Genomic DNA, 23,546 nt, shown 5'->3' with positions numbered 1-23,546 from the left:
ATTTTTATTTATTTTTTACGCCTAAAAGAAATAAACATATGTATAACAAAAGGTGTTATTGCAATATTTTTCTGGAAGAAATATTTTCAACCATGACTGTATCTATCACTCCAAGTGCAAGGAAAGTACCAGCTCTATAGAAATATGAAAATTCTGCCTGTCACGGAGCACAGTCCAAGCACATTAGTTGTTTGTGACTTTACTTGCAGCATGTGATGACCTTTGTCCTGCAGGTTACATTGCCCTAAGAAGATATTACGACTACTACACCTGATTCTAACTGAAGAGACAGAATCACAGGTAAATATATAAAATCCTATATAATCTACATAAATATAACATTTTACATAGCACAACTAACAAACAATTATTAGCAGTAAGTCATTATTACTTTTACACCTTTGCAGCACCATGTCTATAATATTTCTGCAGCGTCACTCCTGCAGCTACCTCCACTCCTGTTATTTATGTACTACTTGTATAATCATTGCTATCTTTTATTGTTTTCTTTTGATAATTTTCTTTTGGTTTTTAACCCTTTTGCAACACATACCGCACATATACAACAGAAGTGCACTATCCCTATATACAATATGGAAGGTCGGGGAGCTAAGCCCACTCCATACATGGTGGGAAACGTCTGTGTTATACGGTCGACACCTGAGAATAACAGCTCAGCTCTGATCACAATAGTTTAATGTCTGAGATACCGGTGTAAATTGTGACAGCAGTATTAAGATGTTAGGCATAGCAATAAGCGAACTAGTTTGAAAAACGTTCGCCATTCTCAAATTCGGCGAGAACGTAGCACATACAGATTTGTGTTTGAATTCCCGATCATTTTCCTCAAAATCGGCAAAATTCAGCCAAAGTTATGTAAATGATAGTTTCCGCTAATGCTTGTGGTAGGACTTTGGAGAGGATAGTGGTGCTGTATGATGAGCGGGGGTCACGGGGGGACATGTTTGATGAGGGGAGGGGTGGGGAGAGGTCAGAGGAGCGGCGGCGGACTGTTATTCTTTTTTTAATTAACTTAATGTGTGAAGATTCAGGCAGCTAATAAGAGCGCAGAAACAATGTCCAGACAGGAGGGCTTCTGTCATTGGCTGCTGCTAGGCGATTTATTCTCAGCTAGTTCAGATAGATAGGATCCTAATCCTAATCCTGTCAAATTGCCCTTCCAGCATCTAAATCTGGAGCGCTAATTCTGTGGTGCAGCCACAGGTCGGCACTTCAGCATATAAATCCATAGTGCTGCTGATTCTGGGGTCCAGCCACATTATCCCAAGCAAATAAATACTGATTGCAAATTAAGTGACATGTGACTGACAGATCTGGGCCTAAAGAGAAACATCAGCTTAAAAGAGGGGAAGGGTACATCCAACATGAGTGGGAAAAAGCAAGGTCATGGTGGAAGGGGGAAAAGGCTTGGCATTTGATGTGTACGTGCAGGGCCGCCATCAGGGAATTACTACCCTTACTGGTGTACAGGGCCCCGTGAGCAGAAGCAAGGAGGAGGGGCCCAGACTGGGTGAGATATGCCAGCACCGTGTTTCACTCACTCCGGGCCCACCACTTTTCTTCTGCACAGCGGGCTCCAGTGCAGGGACGTCACTTGCCAGTTACCAGGCCTGAGTCCTGGATCAAAAGCGTGATGCTCCAAACATCCTGAAGGCACGTTCTTCCAGAGCAGCCTTTTCTGACTCCGATCCTGCTCCTGGGAGCACAACACATAGATGTAGACATATGGACTACTGATTTTTTACCAAGAAGGAGCTGGAACATTTCCTCTGTTTTCTTTAGTTAACAGGTATACCATCCGGGTACCGCATAAGGTGCACGGGCCCAGCACACGGGAGAGAGGGGGCGGACGAGGGTCCCCGCCACCTTCTTACACCCCTCCCCCGTAAAACATGTCCGTCCCCGGGCATGACGACCTCTGGATGGGTAAACCATTAATAAAACATCAGGATAACAAATATCAGTTACAGCAAACGTAAGAGTCCCAGTCTCTCACTCAAAACGGGTCTGCCGAACCAAGCTCTCCCCCTCCCCGCTTTGACCACCACGGGCTTAGCAGCAAATAGGTGGGCTGGGCTTTATCAGGGGGCCAGGCCAAGGTACAAACAGGGGACACAGTTCCAGGTAAAGAGAGTCTCTTCCACAGCTGCACACACGCAGTCAGTTAACCCTCCTAGGGTCTCCAGGCCCGTGGTCCAGCAAGGAATGTGCAAATGTGTGCAAATGCACTTGGATGAGGGGAAAAACAATGTACAGTCCTTCAATTGTGAATGTGGTGGTCACTCCTGACCAGAGGCGTAGCTAGGGTTTTGGTTCAAGGGGGGCGAAGCTTCTGAGTGGGCCCCTAACCAGGTAACCTTCATTACAATTCGGTGACGCGCCCTAATACTGGAGGAGAACCTCAGCAGATGACCGCACTGTTAGGGTACCGTCTCACAGTGGCACTTTGGTCGCTACGACGGCACGATCCGTGACGTTCCAGTGATATACTTACCATCTCGTTGTGTCTGACACGCTACTGTGATCAGGGACCCAGCTGAGAATCGTACGTCGTAGCAGATCGTTTGAAACTTTCTTTGGTCATCAAGTGTCCCGCTATGGCGGCATGATCGCATCGTGTAACAAAGGTGTGCACGATATTGTATACGATGTAATGGGTGGAAGAGCTTGATATGTAGGAGCGCCAAATTCTCCACCTCCTGTGTGCTGATTGGGCGGTACAATACTCATTCGACAGACGTGGTACTATTGTTCCCGGCCGATAAAACCGCGGCTCTCGAGCACTGTATTCTTTTCTCTCCAACCAATGCGCTCACAGTAACCAACGGCCAATCATCACATTACAGGTGTAGTTAGCTAGCAGCACAACATGCCCCTCGTGAACAACGTCACGCATAGATTATGCAAAATGTGCTCTGAATTGTGAGAGCACCTCCTGTGTGACATGCCCGTACGACTGTCCCGTACGACTTCTACATCGCAAATACGTCATGAAATTATCGCTCCAGCGCCGTGCATTGCGAAGTGTGACCGCAGTCTACGACGCTGGAGCGATAATGGAGCGACGCTGGAGCGTCACGGATCGTGCCGTCGTAGCGACCAAAGTGCCACTGTGAGACGGTACCTTTACTGAAGATAATCTCTATATAACGACCGACATGGATATTACCGCCATATGGTCAGTGGTAGATACCAGTCCTACAGAACATATAAGAGATCGCAGCAGAGTTACAGATAATGACTTACCGCTGACATCCTTTCTGATGGAATCGTTCATTTTTCCCGTCTTTTCCATCTGGCCCAGACTGACACAACTTCTTCCAGCCAGGACTCGTCTGCAGAGAATACAACAAAGACACATTTCACTTTTCATATTCCAGTCCCATCACCATCTATTCCCAACCTGCACAAACTCCTCATCCTGCTGATACTCCAATACTGAGCCGCTGCTGCCGTATGTGTCCCTATTACTGCACCTGATACCCCAATACTGAGCCACTGCTGCCATATGTGTCCCTATTACTGCACCTGATACCCCAATAGTGAGCCGCTGCTGCCGTATGAGTCCCTATTACTGCACATGATACCACAATGCTGAGCCGCTGCTGCCATATGTGTCCTTATTACTGGCCCTGATACCCCAATACTGAGCCGCTGCTGCCATATATGTTCTTATTTCTGGCCCTGATACCCCAATACTAAGCTGCTGCTGCCGTATGTGTCCTTATTACTGCACCTAATACCCCAATACTGAGCCGCTGCTGCCGTATGTGTCCTTATTACTGCCCGATACCCCAATACTGAGCCGCTGCTGCCGTATGTGTCCTTATTACTGCACCTGATACTCCAATACTGAGCCGCTGCTGCCATATGTGTCCTTATTACTGCACCTGATACCCCAATACTGAGCCTCTGCTGCCATATGTGTCCGTATTACTGCCCCTGATACCTCGATACTGAGCCGCTGCTGCCGTATGTGTCCCTATTACTGCACCTGCTGTGCGGTTCTCTGTGCCTTCTAAATTTGAAAGCACCCCTCTATAATATAGTAACGCCGGGTGCAAGTGCCCTAGAAAACAGTGCCCACATTTTGCTCCCTAGAAAGTAATATTGCCATGTGTGCCCCTTTCATAGTCACAGTAACCTGAGTTCCCCTATAACAAGAAGTGCCCACTTTACATTTAATAATGTCCCGAGTCTGCCCCTGTACAGCTCCCCTATACAGTATAATGCCCCCTCACTGTATAGTACCATCCACACAGTATACTGACCCCTTAGTAGCCCCCAAACTGTTTAATGGCTCCAACACTGTATGATGGCCCCTTCACTGTAATCTCTACACTGTATGATGGCCCACTAGATAGCCTCCATATAGTATAATGCACCAGATCACCCTAAATATAGTATAATGCACTCCCCATAGGTCTCCATATAGTATTATGCACTCTCCATAAGCCTCCATATAGTATAATGCACTCCCCATAGGACTCCATATAGTATAATGCACTCCCCATAGGTCTACTCTATAGCACAAGGCAGCACCCATAGGCAGACTCTACAGCACAAGACAGTGCCCTGTAGTATAAGACAGCACCCTATAGGTAGACCCTGTAGTATAAGACAGCACCCCATAGGCAGACCCTGTAGTATAAGGCAGCACCCCTATAGGCAGATCCTGAAGTATAAGGCAGCCTCCTATAGGCAGATCCTGAAGTATAAGGCAGCCCCCCTATAGGCAGATCCTGAAGTATAAGGCAGCCCCCCTATAGGCAGATCCTGAAGTATAAGGCAGCCCCCTATAGGCAGATCCTGAAGTATAAGGCAGCCTCCATATAGTATAATGCACTCCCCATAGGTCTACTCTATAGCACAAGGCAGCACCCATAGGCAGACTGTATAGCACAAGACAGCACCCTGAAGTATAAGGCAGCACCCTTACAAGCAGATCCTGAAATATAAGGCAGCCCCCATAAAAAAAACAATAAATACTCACCTCCTTGTTCCAGTGGTGCTCCGACCTCCCGCTCATCTTCTGACAGCGGGCGCCGGGTGGTGACGTCATCGCACCCACTGTCAGCGTCGGCATCGGTGACGCCAGACGCTGACAGGGGGATGATGGGAGAAGGAGCGCAGCTCTCCTCCTTCCCTTATCAGTGCAGTGACGGTCGGGGGACCCACTACTGGCACCGAGCCCCCCCGGCCTGCTCAGGGGCCCCATAGCGGGTGGCAGAGCAGGGAGATCGATTCTCCCTGCTCTGCCGCAGAAGGTAACTGTATCGGTACGCTGCTCCTGACGCCTTAGCCATTTGGCGCCATACAGGGCTCACTGCCCTCTCAGGAATGGGGCACAGTCCCTCGCACTTTCTACAGGTGCACATGGCACCGCTCAAACACTGTACTTGAAGGGGCCACATTAGTCCATGCTCAGCCACAGATTACTGTAATAGGCCGCATGCGGACCCTGCACAATAATGTATGTGTGGGACGAGGATCCGCTGGAGGGGATGCAGAGCTGGAGGAGCAGTGGGGACTCCTCCTCCAGCAGATCCTCATGCCACAGCTCCCAGAGCCTCAAGCTCTGCTGTAACATTTGCGACTGCCTCACTATGTCTAGGCACCTCTCTCTCATGCGCATCTTCAGAAACTGCGACAGCAGCAACAGGCCGTTCAACACAGAGCCTTCGGTGGTGGGTTTGCCTCTGGACTGGTTGAGGTACCGGACCACACCGCTGGTCATCCAGCCAGCTGTAGTTCCCCCGCCGGGGCGCTGTAATTCCTTAACAATGCGGTGCTCTCGCTGCTTCTCTCAGATCACGCTCTGGATCCACTGGGCCTTCAAAGGGCATCCAGGGCTCCTCCACATATGCAGCACAGGCGCCGGAAAGGACAGGTGCGGGCCGGAAGGCAACTGGCACCACCGACACTGGGGACAACGGTGGAGATGGGGGGTTGGGGCACGACCAGAGATGTTGGAGGGGCCACAGGAGGGGAAACAGCAGTAGCCGGGGTGGTAGGTCATTCGGACGGACAATTCCTACTCACCGCCACTGCCTCCGATTACAGTCCTCCTGTGCAGTCGCGGGAACCAGGGATGGTGGCTGCAACAATTCCCCTCAGAGCAGCCTCTAATGTCCTCTGGGCTCCTTCTGGTTCGGCTCCTTCAATCTCGCAGGTAATGGCATCCCTCTTGCAAGCATGCTGTCTGATCTCTCTGGGTTCCACCCATTCGTGGGTGAGGTCACTTTCTGCTGTTCCACCCATTTCTACTGGTGAGATGGGGAGGGCGGCAGCTCCTTTTTCAGCTGCACCCATTTAGGGCGGGCACTCTTCACAAAGGGATGTGGCTTTCTTGTTTTTGGTGCCCAGATGCTTCCCTGACGCCCTCGAAAAGAAGCCTTATCCTTAGTTTTCGCACCAACGGCCGCCATCTTTTCAGCAGCGGTCTGCGCCATCTTTGCCTCCTTTATAACAATTACTGCTGTGCAAATTCCAAAAGTCCTTCCCTGTGGACTTGTAGTTGAGAGTAGAGTTGAGCGACTTTCATTTTTTTAAGATCGAGTCGGGTTTTGTGAAACCCGATTTTGTCCAGAGTCGAGTGCAGTCGGCCGATTATCGCTAAAAGTCGGGGATCGACCGAAACACGAAACCCAATGCAAGTCAATGGGGAAGCATAGTCGGCAGTGAGTGGAGGCCAGGAAAACACCTACAGTGCCCATTTTAATGCCAAAAACATCCATTCTTGTTTCTGAAGCTTGTCAATCTTAATTAACTTTATAATAATAGTTGGGCATAGGGAATTGGGGGTCATTTGGCAAAAGTTGTGGGGGGAGTAGGGCTGGCTCAAGTTTTTCGTGGGCCCAGGAAATGCGGACTACGTCACGGCGGTGTTGCAGGGAAAGGTAAGTATTTCAATGTTGCAAGTGCTGTGATCCTGAGCAAGCAGGGGGGGCCCACTCGTTCGCATTGGCACTGGCACAGGGCCTCTCAAAGTACGGCGGTGTGTTTGCATGGCGGGGGCGCCTCCCACCAGCAGCGACACTTTTGCGTACTCTGAGGGGCCCTGTGCCAGTGACGTCGCCAACGAGTATGCCCCCCCACCTGATGAAGGAACCTGCACTTTCATCTGCACCTTCCTCTCTGTCCCTGTGTAAGGTGGTATAACATGCGGGAAGGGGAACCTTACTTTCAGCAGGGTCAGATTCTGGCTGTGTAGAGTATAAGGGGAATGTAGTGGTCTAGGTCAATGTACCAGCAGACTCATCTAGCAGTGGCTGGGCAATGGGCAGGATGAGGAGGAAACAGATATAGGGCCAAAGAATAAAGTAGGCTAAATGCAGTTCAAAATTGGTAACAGGACTAAACAGGCGGCATTGCTTTGTTCAGTGGAGTAGCAAACCCAAGAGCAGCAGACACTGTTTCAAGGGCCTAACCACACTAGTAGGCCAAATGTAGTTTAATATCTGATAGTATAGGGCGAAAGCCAGAATGTGGAAGCTCAGCTTTGTTCAGTTGAGGACAACACCAGGCAGGGGCAGACAGACACCTTTAGTAGGCCGGAACAACCAATTTTTTTAAAAAACAGCAGTTAATAAGAGGCAGAAGGTAGAAGCTCAGCTTTATTCAGTTGAGGACAACACCAGGCAGGGGCAGACAGACACCTTTAGTAGGCCGGAACAGCCAATTGCATTTTTAAAAATGGTAATTTGGAACAGAAGGTTGAAGCACAGCTTTATTCAGTTGCAGCTTCTTGGCAATAATATAAAGAAGACGAGACAGGACAACACTCGTTGGATGCCATATCTGTGTTTTCACTGGAAAAAAAACTGTCAGTTAACTACTTGTAGGAGAAAGTTTTTGTAGCTGGAGGCCACTTTTTGTATTGTACCAGTTTTTTGTTGTATGTTTGGAACTGAAGGTTGAAGCTCAGCTTTATTCAGTTGAGGACAACACCAGGCAGGGGCAGACCCCTTTAGTAGGCCGGAACAGCCAATTGCATTTTTAAAAATGGTAATTTGGAACTGAAGGTTGAAGCTCAGCTTTATTCAGTTGAGGACAACACCAGGCAGGGGCAGACAGACACCTTTAGTAGGCCGGAACAGCCAATTGCATTTTTAAAAATGGTAATTTGGAACTGAAGGTTGAAGCTCAGCTTTATTCAGTTGAGGACAACACCAGGCAGGGGCAGACAGACACCTTTAGTAGGCCGGAACAGCCAATTGCATTTTTAAAAATGGTAATTTGGAACTGAAGGTTGAAGCTCAGCTTTATTCAGTTGAGGACAACACCAGGCAGGGGCAGACAGACACCTTTAGTAGGCCGGAACAGCCAATTGCATTTTTAAAAATGGTAATTTGGAACTGAAGGTTGAAGCTCAGCTTTATTCAGTTGAGGACAACACCAGGCAGGGGCAGACAGACACCTTTAGTAGGCCGGAACAGCCAATTGCATTTTTAAAAATGGTAATTTGGAACAGAAGGTTGAAGCACAGCTTTATTCAGTTGCAGCTTCTTGGCAATAATATAAAGAAGACGAGACAGGACAACACTCGTTGGATGCCATATCTGTGTTTTCACTGGAAAAAAAACTGTCAGTTAACTACTTGTAGGAGAAAGTTTTTGTAGCTGGAGGCCACTTTTTGTATTGTACCAGTTTTTTGTTGTATGTTTGGAACTGAAGGTTGAAGCACAGCTTTATTCAGTTGAGGACAACACCAGGCAGGGGCAGACAGACACCTTTAGTAGGCCGGAACAGCCAATTGCATTTTTAAAAATGGTAATTTGGAACTGAAGGTTGAAGCTCAGCTTTATTCAGTTGAGGACAACACCAGGCAGGGGCAGACAGACACCTTTAGTAGGCCGGAACAGCCAATTGCATTTTTAAAAATGGTAATTTGGAACAGAAGGTTGAAGCACAGCTTTATTCAGTTGCAGCTTCTTGGCAATAATATAAAGAAGACGAGACAGGACAACACTCGTTGGATGCCATATCTGTGTTTTCACTGGAAAAAAAACTGTCAGTTAACTACTTGTAGGAGAAAGTTTTTGTAGCTGGAGGCCACTTTTTGTATTGTACCAGTTTTTTGTTGTATGTTTGGAACTGAAGGTTGAAGCTCAGCTTTATTCAGTTGAGGACAACACCAGGCAGGGGCAGACAGACATCTTTAGTAGGCCGGAACAGCCAATTGCATTTTTAAAAATGGTAATTTGGAACTGAAGGTTGAAGCTCAGCTTTATTCAGTTGAGGACAACACCAGGCAGGGGCAGACAGACACCTTTAGTAGGCCGGAACAGCCAATTGCATTTTTAAAAATGGTAATTTGGAACAGAAGGTTGAAGCACAGCTTTATTCCGTTGCAGCTTCTTGGCAATAATATAAAGAAGACGAGACAGGACAACACTCGTTGGATGCCATATCTGTGTTTTCACTGGAAAAAAAACTGTCAGTTAACTACTTGTAGGAGAAAGTTTTTGTAGCTGGAGGCCACTTTTTGTATTGTACCAGTTTTTTGTTGTATGTTTGGAACTGAAGGTTGAAGCACAGCTTTATTCAGTTGAGGACAACACCAGGCAGGGGCAGACAGACACCTTTAGTAGGCCGGAACAGCCAATTGCATTTTTAAAAATGGTAATTTGGAACAGAAGGTTGAAGCACAGCTTTATTCAGTTGCAGCTTCTTGGCAATAATATAAAGAAGACGAGACAGGACAACACTCGTTGGATGCCATATCTGTGTTTTCACTGGAAAAAAAACTGTCAGTTAACTACTTGTAGGAGAAAGTTTTTGTAGCTGGAGGCCACTTTTTGTATTGTACCAGTTTTTTGTTGTATGTTTGGAACTGAAGGTTGAAGCACAGCTTTATTCAGTTGAGGACAACACCAGGCAGGGGCAGACAGACACCTTTAGTAGGCCGGAACAGCCAATTGCATTTTTAAAAATGGTAATTTGGAACAGAAGGTTGAAGCACAGCTTTATTCAGTTGCAGCTTCTTGGCAATAATATAAAGAAGACGAGACAGGACAACACTCGTTGGATGCCATATCTGTGTTTTCACTGGAAAAAAAACTGTCAGTTAACTACTTGTAGGAGAAAGTTTTTGTAGCTGGAGGCCACTTTTTGTATTGTACCAGTTTTTTGTTGTATGTTTGGAACTGAAGGTTGAAGCTCAGCTTTATTCAGTTGAGGACAACACCAGGCAGGGGCAGACACCTTTAGAAGGACGGAAAAGCCAATTTTTTTAAAAACAGCAGTTAATCAGAGCCAGAAGGTAGAAGCTCAGCTTTATTCAGTTGAGGCCAACTTGAATTAGGGACTGCAGACAGACTTTGCAGGCTGTCCCCTGTGTGGACCATGCATCCAATACATTAACCCATTGAGCCACAAAGGACACGTAACCTTCCGTGGCCAGGCCTACAGGTCCATGTGTCTGTTGTCAGGTATACCTTTGGACTGACAAATTGACAGAATGCAAGGACAATGCGGTCTTTAACATGCAGGTGGAGGGGTGGGATGGCTTTTCTCGCAAAAGAATTGTCAACTGGGTAGCTCATAGCGTGGTATATCGTAGTTCATCCTGGCTTTATTAATATTAAATTAAATTTAAAAATAGGCTCTATGCACTTTATAATTGGTTCCAGGGGTACACGGGCAGCAGTGGTCTGGTCAGTGGAGGCCTAGTGGAAGGAGGGAGCGCAGAAAGGCTTCGAAGGCCTAACATAATTAAATTGGGCTGGCTGTAGGCACTTTATTATTAGTTACAGGGGTACACGGGCAGCAGTGGTCTGGTCAGTGGAGGCCTAGTGGAAGGAGGGACCGCAGACAGGCTTCAAAGGCCTAACATAATTAAATTGGCCTGGCTGTAGGCACTTTATTATTAGTTACAGGGGTACACGGGCAGCAGTGGTCTGGTCAGTGGAGGCCTAGTGGAAGGAGGGACCGCAGACAGGCTTCGAAGGCCTAATATAATTAAATTGGGCTGGCTGTAGGCACTTTATTATTAGTTACAGGGGTACACGGGCAGCAGTGGTCTGGTCAGTGGAGGCCTAGTGGAAGGAGGGACCGCAGACAGGCTTCGAAGGCCTAACATAATTAAATTGGGCTGGCTGTAGGCACTTTATTATTAGTTACAGGGGTACACGGGCAGCAGTGGTCTGGTCAGTGGAGGCCTAGTGGAAGGAGGGAGCGCAGAAAGGCTTCGAAGGCCTAACATAATTAAATTGGGCTGGCTGTAGGCACTTTATTATTAGTTACAGGGGTACACGGGCAGCAGTGGTCTGGTCAGTGGAGGCCTAGTGGAAGGAGGGACCGCAGACAGGCTTCGAAGGCCTAATATAATTAAATTGGGCTGGCTGTAGGCACTTTATTATTAGTTACAGGGGTACACGGGCAGCAGTGGTCTGGTCAGTGGAGGCCTAGTGGAAGGAGGGACCGCAGACAGGCTTCGAAGGCCTAACATAATTAAATTGGGCTGGCTGTAGGCACTTTATTATTAGTTACAGGGGTACACGGGCAGCAGTGGTCTGGTCAGTGGAGGCCTAGTGGAAGGAGGGACCGCAGACAGGCTTCGAAGGCCTAATATAATTAAATTGGGCTGGCTGTAGGCACTTTATTATAAGTTACAGGGGTACACGGGCAGCAGTGGTCTGGTCAGTGGAGGCCTAGTGGAAGGAGGGACCGCAGACAGGCTTCAAAGGCCTAACATAATTAAATTGGGCTGGCTGTAGGCACTTTATTATTAGTTACAGGGGTACACGGGCAGCAGTGGTCTGGTCAGTGGAGGCCTAGTGGAAGGAGGGACCGCAGACAGGCTTCGAAGGCCTAATATAATTAAATTGGGCTGGCTGTAGGCACTTTATTATTAGTTACAGGGGTACACGGGCAGCAGTGGTCTGGTCAGTGGAGGCCTAGTGGAAGGAGGGACCGCAGACAGGCTTCAAAGGCCTAACATAATTAAATTGGGCTGGCTGTAGGCACTTTATTATTAGTTACAGGGGTACACGGGCAGCAGTGGTCTGGTCAGTGGAGGCCTAGTGGAAGGAGGGACCGCAGACAGGCTTCGAAGGCCTAATATAATTAAATTGGGCTGGCTGTAGGCACTTTATTATTAGTTACAGGGGTACACGGGCAGCAGTGGTCTGGTCAGTGGAGGCCTAGTGGAAGGAGGGACCGCAGACAGGCTTCGAAGGCCTAACATAATTAAATTGGGCTGGCTGTAGGCACTTTATTATTAGTTACAGGGGTACACGGGCAGCAGTGGTCTGGTCAGTGGAGGCCTAGTGGAAGGAGGGACCGCAGACAGGCTTCGAAGGCCTAACATAATTAAATTGGGCTGGCTGTAGGCACTTTATTATTAGTTACAGGGGTACACGGGCAGCAGTGGTCTGGTCAGTGGAGGCCTAGTGGAAGGAGGGACCGCAGACAGGCTTCGAAGGCCTAATATAATTAAATTGGGCTGGCTGTAGGCACTTTATTATTAGTTACAGGGGTACACGGGCAGCAGTGGTCTGGTCAACGGAGGCCGATTGTAATGAGTGTCTGCCAGTTAGTAGTCCAAAACAACAACTAAATGTGAATGTCTCGCATTAAAACAAAACAAAAACACTAAAGGGTGCAATCATTAGGTTCAGGGGTGGGATCCTCTGCGTTGTTTCAGACCTACTAATTTTGCGCAAAGTATTTACTGTGGTAAATAGAGGACACTGCCCCTGACTATGTTAAGTACCATCATACATGTCAACACAATGGTATTGTCAGTGGCAGGTATGGAAGGATGTCAGCGCATAGACTTAACATTGGTGGAAGTGTGAGAGATAACTGTGGAAGTGGTAGAGCAATGTTTGACCTGGGGGTGGGTGAACTCTCTTGTGGCCGGCGTTACAGGCCCAAGGCCCCTCATGTTACAACAGTGTGTCTGACGTTGGGTGCGCACCACCACCGCCAGAGACACTTTATTGTACTATGAGGAACCCAGTAGCAATGCCGTCGACCAAAAGCGAGTACACCCACCTCTTCAGACAAACAGCAGTCTCACGGGTGCTTGCGCCAAGTCGTGATACCACGGCCCCGTGTGGGGAGTTTGGCCATTTAGGGAGGTGTAAACATGTCGTATGCTGGACAATCAGCTGCAGCAAATTAGACATTAGAAAAGTAATTCACAGTAGTCCACAGGCAAGAGCTTTTCATAGGAAAGCTAGGTGTCGGCCGGGCAAGGTGGGGCAAAAGATTTCGAAATCCAGTTGTGGTTCATTTTAATGAATGTTAGATCGTCAACATTTTGGGTAGCCAGACGAGTCCTTTTTTCGGTTAATATTGAACCTGCAGCACTGAATACTCTTTCTGATAGGACACTTGCTGCCGGGCAAGCAAGCTCCTGCAATGCATATTCTGCCAATTCTGGCCAGGTGTCTAATTTTGATGCCCAGTAATCAAATGGGAATGACGGTTGAGGGAGAACATCGATAAGGGATGAAAAATAGTTAGTAACCATACTGGACAAATGTTGTCTCCTGTCACTTTCAATTGATGCAGCAGTACCTGTCCTGTCTGCGGTCATAGCAAAATCACTCCACAACCTGGTCAGAAAACCCCTCTGTCCAACGCCACTTCTGATGTGTGCACCCCTAACACTCCTAGTCTGTTGCCCCCTTGAGCTCGTGTGAGAACGATCACGTGCGCTGTGTGCTGGGAATGCCTGAAGCAAACGGTCAACAAGAGTTGATTGTTTGGTTGCTAATATTAGTTCCAAGTTCTCATGTGGCATAATATTTTGCAATTTGCCTTTATAGCGTGGATCAAGGAGGCAGGCCAACCAGTAATCGTCATCGTTCATCATTTTCGTAATGCGTGAGTCCCTTTTTAGGATACGTAAGGCATAATCCGCCATGTGGGCCAAAGTTCCAGTTGTCAAATCTCCGGATGTAATTGGGTGAGGGGCAGTTGCAGGCAAATCTACGTCACTTGTGTCCCTCAAAAAACCAGAACCCGGCCTTGACACGCAACCAATTTCCAGTGCCCCCGGGAAAGGTTCCGCATTAAAAATATACTCATCCCCATCATCCTCCTCGTCCTCCACCTCCTCTTCGCCCGCTACCTCGTCCTGTACACTGCCCTGACCAGACAATGGCTGACTGTCATCAAGGCTTTCCTCTTCCTCTGGTGCAGACGCCTGCTCCTTTATGTGCGTCAAACTTTGCATCAGCAGACGCATTAGGGGGATGCTCATGCTTATTACGGCGTTGTCTGCACTAACCAGCCGTGTGCATTCCTCAAAACACTGAAGGACTTGACACATGTCTTGTATCTTCGACCACTGCACACCTGACAACTCCATGTCTGCCATCCTACTGCCTGCCCGTGTATGTGTATCCTCCCACAAAAACATAACAGCCCGCCTCTGTTGGCACAGTCTCTGAAGCATGTGCAGTGTTGAGTTCCACCTTGTTGCAACGTCTATGATTAGGCGATGCTGGGGAAGGTTCAAAGACCGCTGATAGGTCTGCATACGGCTGGCGTGTACAGGCGAACGTCGGATATGTGAGCAAAGTCCACGCACTTTGAGGAGCAGGTCGGAGAACCCAGGATAAGTTTTCAATAAGCACTGCACCACCAAGTTTAAGGTGTGAGCCAGGCAAGGAATGTGTTTCAGTTGGGAAAGGGAGATGGCAGCCATGAAATTCCTTCCGTTATCACTAACTACCTTGCCTGCCTCAAGATCTACTGTGCCCAGCCACGACTGCGTTTCTTGTTGCAAGAACTCGGACAGAACTTCCGCGGTGTGTCTGTTGTCGCCCAAACACTTCATAGCCAATACAGCCTGCTGACGCTTGCCAGTAGCTGGCCCATAATGGGACAACTGGTGTGCAACAGTGTCATCTGCCGATGGAGTGGTTGGCCGACTGCGGTCTGTGGAAGAGCTGTAGCTTCTGCAGGAGGACGAGGAGGAGGAGGAGGAGGGGGTGCGAACGCCTACAGCCAACTGTTTCCTAGACCGTGGGCTAGGCACAACTGTCCCTAAATTGATGTCCCCTGTGGATCCTGCATCCACCACATTCACCCAGTGTGCCGTGATGGACACATAACGTCCCTGGCCATGCCTACTGGTCCATGCATCTGTAGTCAGGTGCACCTTTGTACTCACAGATTGCCTGAGTGCATGGACGATGCGCTGTTTAACATGCTGGTGCAGGGCTGGGATGGCTTTTCTGGAAAAAAAGTGTCGACTGGGTAGCTCGTATCGTGGTTCAGCGTACTCCATCAGGGCTTTGAAAGCGAAGCTTTCAACTAACCGGTAGGGCATCATCTCTAACGAGATTAGTCTAGCTATGTGGGCGTTAAAACCCTGTGTACGCGGATGCGAGGATAAGTACTTCCTTTTTCTAACCAGAGTCTCATGTAGTGTGAGCTGAACTGGAGAGATGGAGATCGTGGAACTTGCGGGTGTGCCGGTGGACATGGCAGACTGAGAGACGGTTGGAGACGGTATTGTTTCCGCCGGTGCCCTAGATGCAATATTTCCGCCTACAAAACTGGTGATTCCCTGACTGCTTTTGGCTGGCAAAGAAACCTGCACAGATACTGCCGGTGGTGCGGAAAATGGTGGCCTTACAGTGACGGAAGGGATGTTGCGTTGATGACTAGCTTCATTGGCCGAGGGTGCTACAACCTTAAGGGACGTTTGGTAGTTAGTCCAGGCTTGAAAATGCATGGTGGTTAAGTGTCTATGCATGCAACTAGTATTGAGACTTTTCAGATTCTGACCTCTGCTTAAGCTAGTAGAACATTTTTGACAGATGACTTTGCGCTGATCAATTGGATGTTGTTTAAAAAAATGCCAGACTGCACTCTTCCTAGCATTGGATCCCTTTTCAGGGATTGCAGACTGAGCTTTAACCGGATGGCAACGCTGTGCTCCAACAGGTTTTGGCTTTGACACGCGTTTTGGGCCAGATAGGGGCCCGGCAGATGGAACCTGTTGCGATGTTGATGCCTGCTGCGGACCCTCCTCCACCTCCGCTTCTGAACTACTGCTGCCTGCACCCTGTTCCCCCAATGGCTGCCAATCGGGGTCAACAACCGGGTCATCTATTACCTCCTCTTCGAGCTCGTGTGCAACTTCGTCTGTGTCACTGTGTCGGTCTGTGGTATAGCGTTCGTGGCGGGGCAACATAGTCTCATCAGGGTCTGATTGTGGATCTGTACCCTGAGAGGGCAATGTGGTGGTCTGAGTCAAAGGAGCAGCATAGTACACTGGCTGTGGCTGTGCATCAGTGCACTCCATGTCAGAATCTACTTGTAATGGGCATGGCCTGTTAAGTGTTTCACTTTCTAAGCCAGGGACGGTATGTGTAAAGAGCTCCATGGAGTGACCCGTTGTGTCGCCTGCTGCATCCTTCTCTCTTGTTGTAGTTTTTGCTGAGGAGGACAAGGAAGCGACTTGTCCCTGACCGTGAACATCCACAAGCGACGCGCTGCTTTTACATTTACCAGTTTCAGAAGAGGAGGCAAAAGAGCTAGAGGCTGAGACTGCAATGTAAGCCAAAACTTGCTGTTGCTGCTCCGGCTTTAAAAGCGTTTTTCCTACTCCCAGAAAAGAGAGCGTTCGAGGCCTTGTGTAGCCAGACGACGAAACTGGCTCCACAGCTCCAGACTTAGGTGGAATATTTTTATCCCCACGACCACCTGATGCTCCACTACCACTACCATCATTACCAGCTGACAATGAACGCCCACGGCCACGACCTCTTGCACCAGACTTCCTCATTGTTTTAAAAAATTAACCAAAGTAACTTTATTTGTTGCTGTCAAACAACTTACACGGTGAGCTATAACTTCAGTATGATTTCTATATCCCTTAACAGGTTGGTGAGACCACAAGGAAAATCAGGCACAATGTTACACACTCTGTTTTCTGTGGCACAAAATCACAGAGATGACACACACGCAGGACTGTCACTCAAGCACTAATGTCAATATTATTCTCCCACCTAATTTTTTATTTTTTTTCTCAGGGAGACTTTAGAAACCAAATAAGATAAAATGTTTTTTTCAGGGACAATTTAGAAACCAAATACTAATAAAAAAAAAAAAAAAAAAAAAAAAATAGCCTTTCTATGGCCCACAAAGAGAGAGACAGAGGTGGCACACCCAGGAGTCAAGACTGGCACACAAGCTGAAAGGGCAATATTACTCTCCCACTGTTTTTTTATGTATTTTTTTTTTTTTCAGGGAGACTTTAGAAACCCAATAATATTAAAAAAAACAAAAAAATAAATAGGCTTTGTATGGGCCACTGAATGAGAGATGGCACACACAGGAGTGGCACACAAGCCCTGACTGAGGCCAATATTTTTCTCCCACTGATTGATGTAGTGTTTTTGTGTTGAGGTAGATTTTAGAACACAAATCTAGGAAAAAAATAAATAGGCTTTCTATGGCCCACAATTAGAGAGAGAGAGGTGGCACACCCAGGAGTCAAGACTGGCACACAAGCTGAAAGGGCAATATTACTCTCCCACTGTTTTTTTATGTATTTTTTTTTTTTTCACGGAGACTTTAGAAACCCAATAATATTAAAAAAAACAAAAAAATAAATAGGCTTTGTATGGCCCACTGAATGAGAGATGGCACACACAGGAGTGGCACACAAGCCCTGACTGAGGCCAATATTTTTCTCCCACTGATTGATGTAGTGTTTTTGTTTTGAGGTAGATTTTAGAACACAAATCTAGGAAAAAAATAAATAGGCTTTCTATGGCCCACAATTAGAGAGAGAGAGGTGGCACACCCAGGAGTCAAGACTGGCACACAAGCTGAAAGGGCAATATTACTCTCCCACTGTTTTTTTATGTATTTTTTTTTTTCAGGGAGACTTTAGAAACCCAATAATATTAAAAAAAGCAAAAAAATAAATATGCTTTCAATGGCCCACAATTAGAGAGAGGTGGCACACCCAGGAGTCAAGACTGGCACACAAGCTGAAAGGGCAATATTACTCTCCCACTGTTTTTTTATGTATTTTTTTTTTCACGGAGACTTTAGAAACCCAATAATATTAAAAAAACAAAAAAATAAATAGGCTTTGTATGGCCCACTGAATGAGAGATGGCACACACAGGAGTGGCACACAAGCCCTGACTGAGGCCAATATTTTTCTCCCACTGATTGATGTAGTGTTTTTGTGTTGAGGTAGATTTTAGAACACAAATCTAGGAAAAAAATAAATAGGCTTTCTATGGCCCACAATTAGAGAGAGAGAGGTGGCACACCCAGGAGTCAAGACTGGCACACAAGCTGAAAGGGCAATATTACTCTCCCACTGTTTTTTTATGTATTTTTTTTTTTTCAGGGAGACTTTAGAAACCCAATAATATTAAAAAAAGCAAAAAAATAAATAGGCTTTCTATGGCCCACAATTAGAGAGAGAGAGGTGGCACACCCAGGAGTCAAGACTGGCCACAAGCTGAAAGGGCAATATTACTCTCTCACTGTTTTTTTATGTATTTTTTTTTTTTTTCAGGGAGACTTTAGAAACCCAATAATATTAAAAAAAACAAAAAAATAAATAGGCTTTGTATGGCCCACTGAATGAGAGATGGCACACACAGGAGTGGCACACAAGCCCTGACTGAGGCCAATATTTTTCTCCCACTGATTGATGTAGTGTTTTTGTGTTGAGGTAGATTTTAGAACACAAATCTAGGAAAAAAATAAATAGGCTTTCTATGGCCCACAATTAGGGCTGTCCCACACGTCCAGATAATTCCGGTACCGGAATAAATCGGTACCGGAGTTATCCGTGTCCGTGTGCCTGGGAACTCACGGAGGCCATACGTGCGGCACACGTGTGCCGCCCGTATGGCGAGTGGGTACCACACGGAGCGTGTGGTACCCACTCTGCATGGTGCTGAAGCTGCTGAAGCTGCGATTCATATCCTCTCTCCAGTAGCGTTTGCTGCAGAGAAAATATGAAGAATAGTGTTAAAAATAAAGATTTAGGTGTCTGCCGCCCCCCCACCCCCATGTGCGCCCCCCCGCTGGTCAGAAAATACTTACCCGCTCCCTCGTTCCTTCCTGGTCTGGCCGCGGCTTCTCCTGCATGCGGTCACGTGGGGCCGATCATTTACAGTCATGAATATGTGGCTCCACCTCCCATAGGGGCGGAGCCGACTATTCATGATTGTAAATGATCGGCCCCACGTGACCGCATACAGTAGGAGGCGCGGCCAGACCAGGAAGGAGCGAGGGAGCGGGTAAGTATTTTCTGACCAGCGGGGGGGCGCACAGGGGGTGGGGGGGCGGCGGACACATGGATCTTTATTTTTAACACTATTCTTCATATTTTCTCTATAGCAAACGCTGCTGGAGAGAAGATATGAATACCGGCTTCAGCACCATGTGGGGGGGACAGCGCTTACTGTAGCGCTGTCTCCTGCACGCACACGGACCCCAGACGGAGAATGTCCGTGTGAGGTCCGTGTTTTACGCGGACCCATTGACTCTATTGGGTCCGTGTAAAACGTGCGCTCCCACGAACACTGACATGTCTCCGTGTTTGGCACACGGAGACACGGTCCGCAAAAAATCAATGACATCTGAACAGATGCATTGATTTTTATGGGTCTACGTGTGTCAGTGTCTCCGGTACGTGAGGAAACTGTCACCTCACGTACCGGAGCCACTGACGTGTGAAACCGGCCTTAGAGATAGAGAGGTGGCGCACCCAGGAGTCAAGACTGGCACACAAGCTGAAAGGGCAATATTACTCTCCCACTGTTTTTTATGTATTTTTTTTTTTTTCAGGGAGACTTTAGAAACCAAATAATATTAAAAAAAGCAAAAAAATAAATAGGCTTTCTATGGCCCACAATTAGAGAGAGAGAGGTGGCACACCCAGGAGTCAAGACTGGCACACAAGCTGAAAGGGCAATATTACTCTCCCACTGTTTTTTTATGTTTTTTTTTTTTTTTTCACGGAGACTTTAGAAACCCAATAATATTAAAAAAAACAAAAAAATAAATAGGCTTTGTATGGCCCACTGAATGAGAGATGGCACACACAGGAGTGGCACACAAGCCCTGACTGAGGCCAATATTTTTCTCCCACTGATTGATGTAGTGTTTTTGTGTTGAGGTAGATTTTAGAACACAAATCAAGGAAAAAAATAAATAGGCTTTCTATGGCCCACTCAGTGAGAGATGGCACACACAGGGATGGCACTGTAGCAGAAATGCCAATCTTAATCTTCCACAAAAAAAAAAAAAACAGGGACTGTCCTACAATTACTATCTCCCTGCAGTAATGTAAGCCAGGTATGGCAGGCAGCAATAGGAGTGGACTGATGCACAAATTAAATAAAAAGTGTGGACAAACAAAAAAGATAGCTGTGCAGAAAGGAAGGAACAAGAGGATATGTGCTTTGAAAAAAGCAGTTGGTTTCCACAGTGGCGTACACACAGCAATACAGCTATCACGGAGCCCAATGAGCTACAGCGCTGAGGGAAAAAAAAAAAAAAATAGCTTCCACTGTCCCTGCACACCGAAGGTGGTGTTGGACAGTGGAAATCGCTACAGCACAAGCGGTTTGGTGGTTAGTGGACCCTGCCTAACGCTATCCCTGCTTCTGACGAAGCGGCAGCAACCTCTCCCTAAGCTCAGATCAGCAGCAGTAAGATGGCGGTCGGCGGGAACGCCCCTTTATAGCCCCTGTGACGCCGCAGACAGCAAGCCAATCACTGCAATGCCCTTCTCTAAGATGGTGGGGACCAGGACCTATGTCATCACGCTGCCCACACTCTGCGTTCACCTTCATTGGCTGAGAAATGGCGCTTTTCGCGTCATTGAAACGCGACTTTGGCGCGAAAGTCGCGTACCGCATGGCCGACAAGCACAGGGGTCGGATCGGGTTTCATGAGACGCCGACTTAGCCAAAAGTCGGCGACTTTTGAAAATGAACGACCCGTTTCGCTCAACCCTAGTTGCGAGGTCGTGGGGTCTATCCTGCCGACTACGCCAAGTGTAACAAGGAGGCCCGGGGTGGTAGTCCCAGCTGAGTCAGCTAAGCTGGGTGCACAGAGATAGACCGGAGGGACACAATCCTCAGACACAACTTGCAGTCCAACAGGGAAGAAAACTTAATAACAGAGATGAAATGAAGTACAACACTGGCTTCCTCCTTCCCTAGCAATGTCCGCGACCGTACCCACAACAGCCATCGTGGCCGATAAAAGCAGTAGTCCATATGCCGGATCTGGACGCTTGAAGTCCCTTCGGTGGAGCCCTTACAAAGTCCTGAGGCCAGTGTTAAGGTCCTTAAGTCCTGGGCAACAGATTCTATCCCTTCCTGGGATCTGGCAATGCTCGTGTCACTGTCCTTTAGTCCGGGGCAGCAGTCTTTTCCCCTCCTGGGGACTGGTCAGCTTAGATTTCCCCCAGCCGGGGGTCCTTGCTGTTCCTGACTGCCGGAAAGAAGCAGGGCGTGTCCGAGGGTGAGTATATACCTAATAGGAATATACTCACCCTCGGCTTCGTTCTGGCAGCCTTCCTTCCTAAGAATCAGCCCTTCCAGGACCTTCGGTGACGTCACGGTGACGTCGCGGCTTGTGATTGGTCGCGCGAGCGGTCACATGGGCGGCCGCGCGACCAATCACAAGCCGCGACGTCACCGCGACGTCACCGCAAGGTCCTGGAAGGCTGATTCTAAGGAAGGAAGGTTCCCGGTTAGTACCAGGGCCCATCAGAGGGTAAGTATAGCGATATTTTTTATTTTAATTCTTTATTTTACACTTAAATCTGAATTCCGATACCAATTCCTGATATCTTAAACATATCTGGAATCGGTATCGGAATTCCGATTCCAGATTCAGAAGATCGCCGACTTCATGGCCGACCCCACCCCAAAAGTCGGCGACTTCTGAAAATTGCCGACCCGTTTCGCTCAACCCTAATCGCAAGTTCAAATCCTATCAGGGGATGAAAAAAAATGTGAAAATTGTAATATATACCCATACATACAGCGGCATGTAAATGTTTGAGCATACCTGGTCAAAATTACTGTTATTGTGAACAGTTAAGCAAGTTGAAGATGAAATGATCTCTAAAAGGCCTAAAGTTAAAGATGACACATTTCCTTTGTATTTTAGGCAAAACATGTATTTTATCTTTTACATTTTTAAAAATTACAAACAGGAAAATGGGCCAATGCAAAAGTTTGGGCACCCTGCATGGTTAGTACCCAGTAGCACCCCCTTTTTCAGGTATCACAGCTTGTAAACACTTTTTGCAGCCAGACGAGTCTTTGATTTCTTGTTTGAGGGATTTTCATCCATTCTTCCAGTAGAATAATTTTTTCTCTTTCATCATCCATGTACAATCTGTTTTTTTTACAGCAGCAGTTATTAATCTCTAAGGCTACTTTCACACTAGCGTCGTACTCGACCGACGTACCAATGCTAGCATTGTTTGCGCTGCACAACGGGTGCAGCGGATGCTGATTTTCAGCGCATCCGCTGCCCCATTGTGAGGTGCGGGGAGGAGGGGGCGGAGTTCCGGCCGCGCATGCGCGGTCGGAAAAGACGTTCTCGACGCAGCAAAAAACGTTGCAAGCAACGTTTTTTGCTGCCGACGGTCCGCCACAACATGACGCAACCGTCACACGGCGGTTGCGACGTGTCAATGCGTCGCAAATGCGTCGCTAATGTTAGTCAATGGGGAAAAAACGCATCCTGCAAGCACTTTTGCAGGATGCGTTTTTTTGCCAAAACGACGCATTGCGACGTATTGCATAAAAAGGCTAGTGTGAAAGTAGCCTTAGAAGACCATTACAAGCCGCTTGTTTGCAGTGTTAATACTAAGCAATCATCTGCCTCATGACTTGGTAGGTTGTGAGTGGTCGTCTCATCAGTATTTCTCACCTGTGCTTCCTCCATCTTTATTAAGTTAGTTTGCTGCATCCTGATAGCGCATTAGTTACTGTGACCCGGGCAGGTAAATAATGCTCCCTTTTTTGGGGGGGGGGTGCAGGGTGCTCAAACATTTGCATTGACCCATTTTCTTTTTTGTAATTTGTAAAATGTAAAAGATTAAAATATATATATATATATTGTTTTTTGCCTAAAATACAAAGGAAATGTGGAATTGGGGGTCTTGGAAAATTTTTGCCACAAGCCAATTTTTTGTTATATAAGTTCAGATTTTTTTTAACTGCTAAAATTAGAACAATAATAATAATAATAATAATAATAATAAGTTTAGTATTAATGTAATCATACTGCAGGTAGGTTCGCACGAATGCAAAAAAAACATCCAGACGAGTAGGACAATTTTTTTTTTTCATTCATCATCTGTATGCCGTCTGTTTTTTTACAGCAGAAGTTAATCTTTTAGAAGACCATTTACAGTATCCTACGTTACAAAATTGCAATTTATCCATAAAGATCAGATGTTATACTGCGACTCTGCCTGGAGCCCGATTATTTTTTTTCACACTCCAATTAAATTATCAAATGCAAATTTCATAAGTGAAAAAAAAATT

General features: G+C 47.1%; 1 protein-coding gene across 1 annotated transcript in view; it reads left to right on the top strand.

Moving 5' to 3' along the window:
- The first annotated feature begins 202 nt into the window (after window positions 1–202).
- SKA1 (spindle and kinetochore associated complex subunit 1) overlaps window positions 203–23,546 on the top strand; it is an 86,580-nt gene continuing 63,236 nt past the window's right edge. The window contains exon 1 of the mRNA XM_077283009.1: window positions 203–300. The gene's annotated coding sequence lies outside the window, so the exon portion shown is untranslated. The remainder of the gene's footprint in view (window positions 301–23,546) is intronic.

This window comes from Ranitomeya variabilis, chromosome 1 (genome assembly GCF_051348905.1).
Source record: "Ranitomeya variabilis isolate aRanVar5 chromosome 1, aRanVar5.hap1, whole genome shotgun sequence".
Taxonomy (NCBI): Eukaryota; Metazoa; Chordata; class Amphibia; order Anura; family Dendrobatidae; genus Ranitomeya; species Ranitomeya variabilis.
The sequence above is the reverse complement of the archived record's forward strand: the minus strand, read 5'-3'. Positions and strand labels throughout refer to the sequence as shown.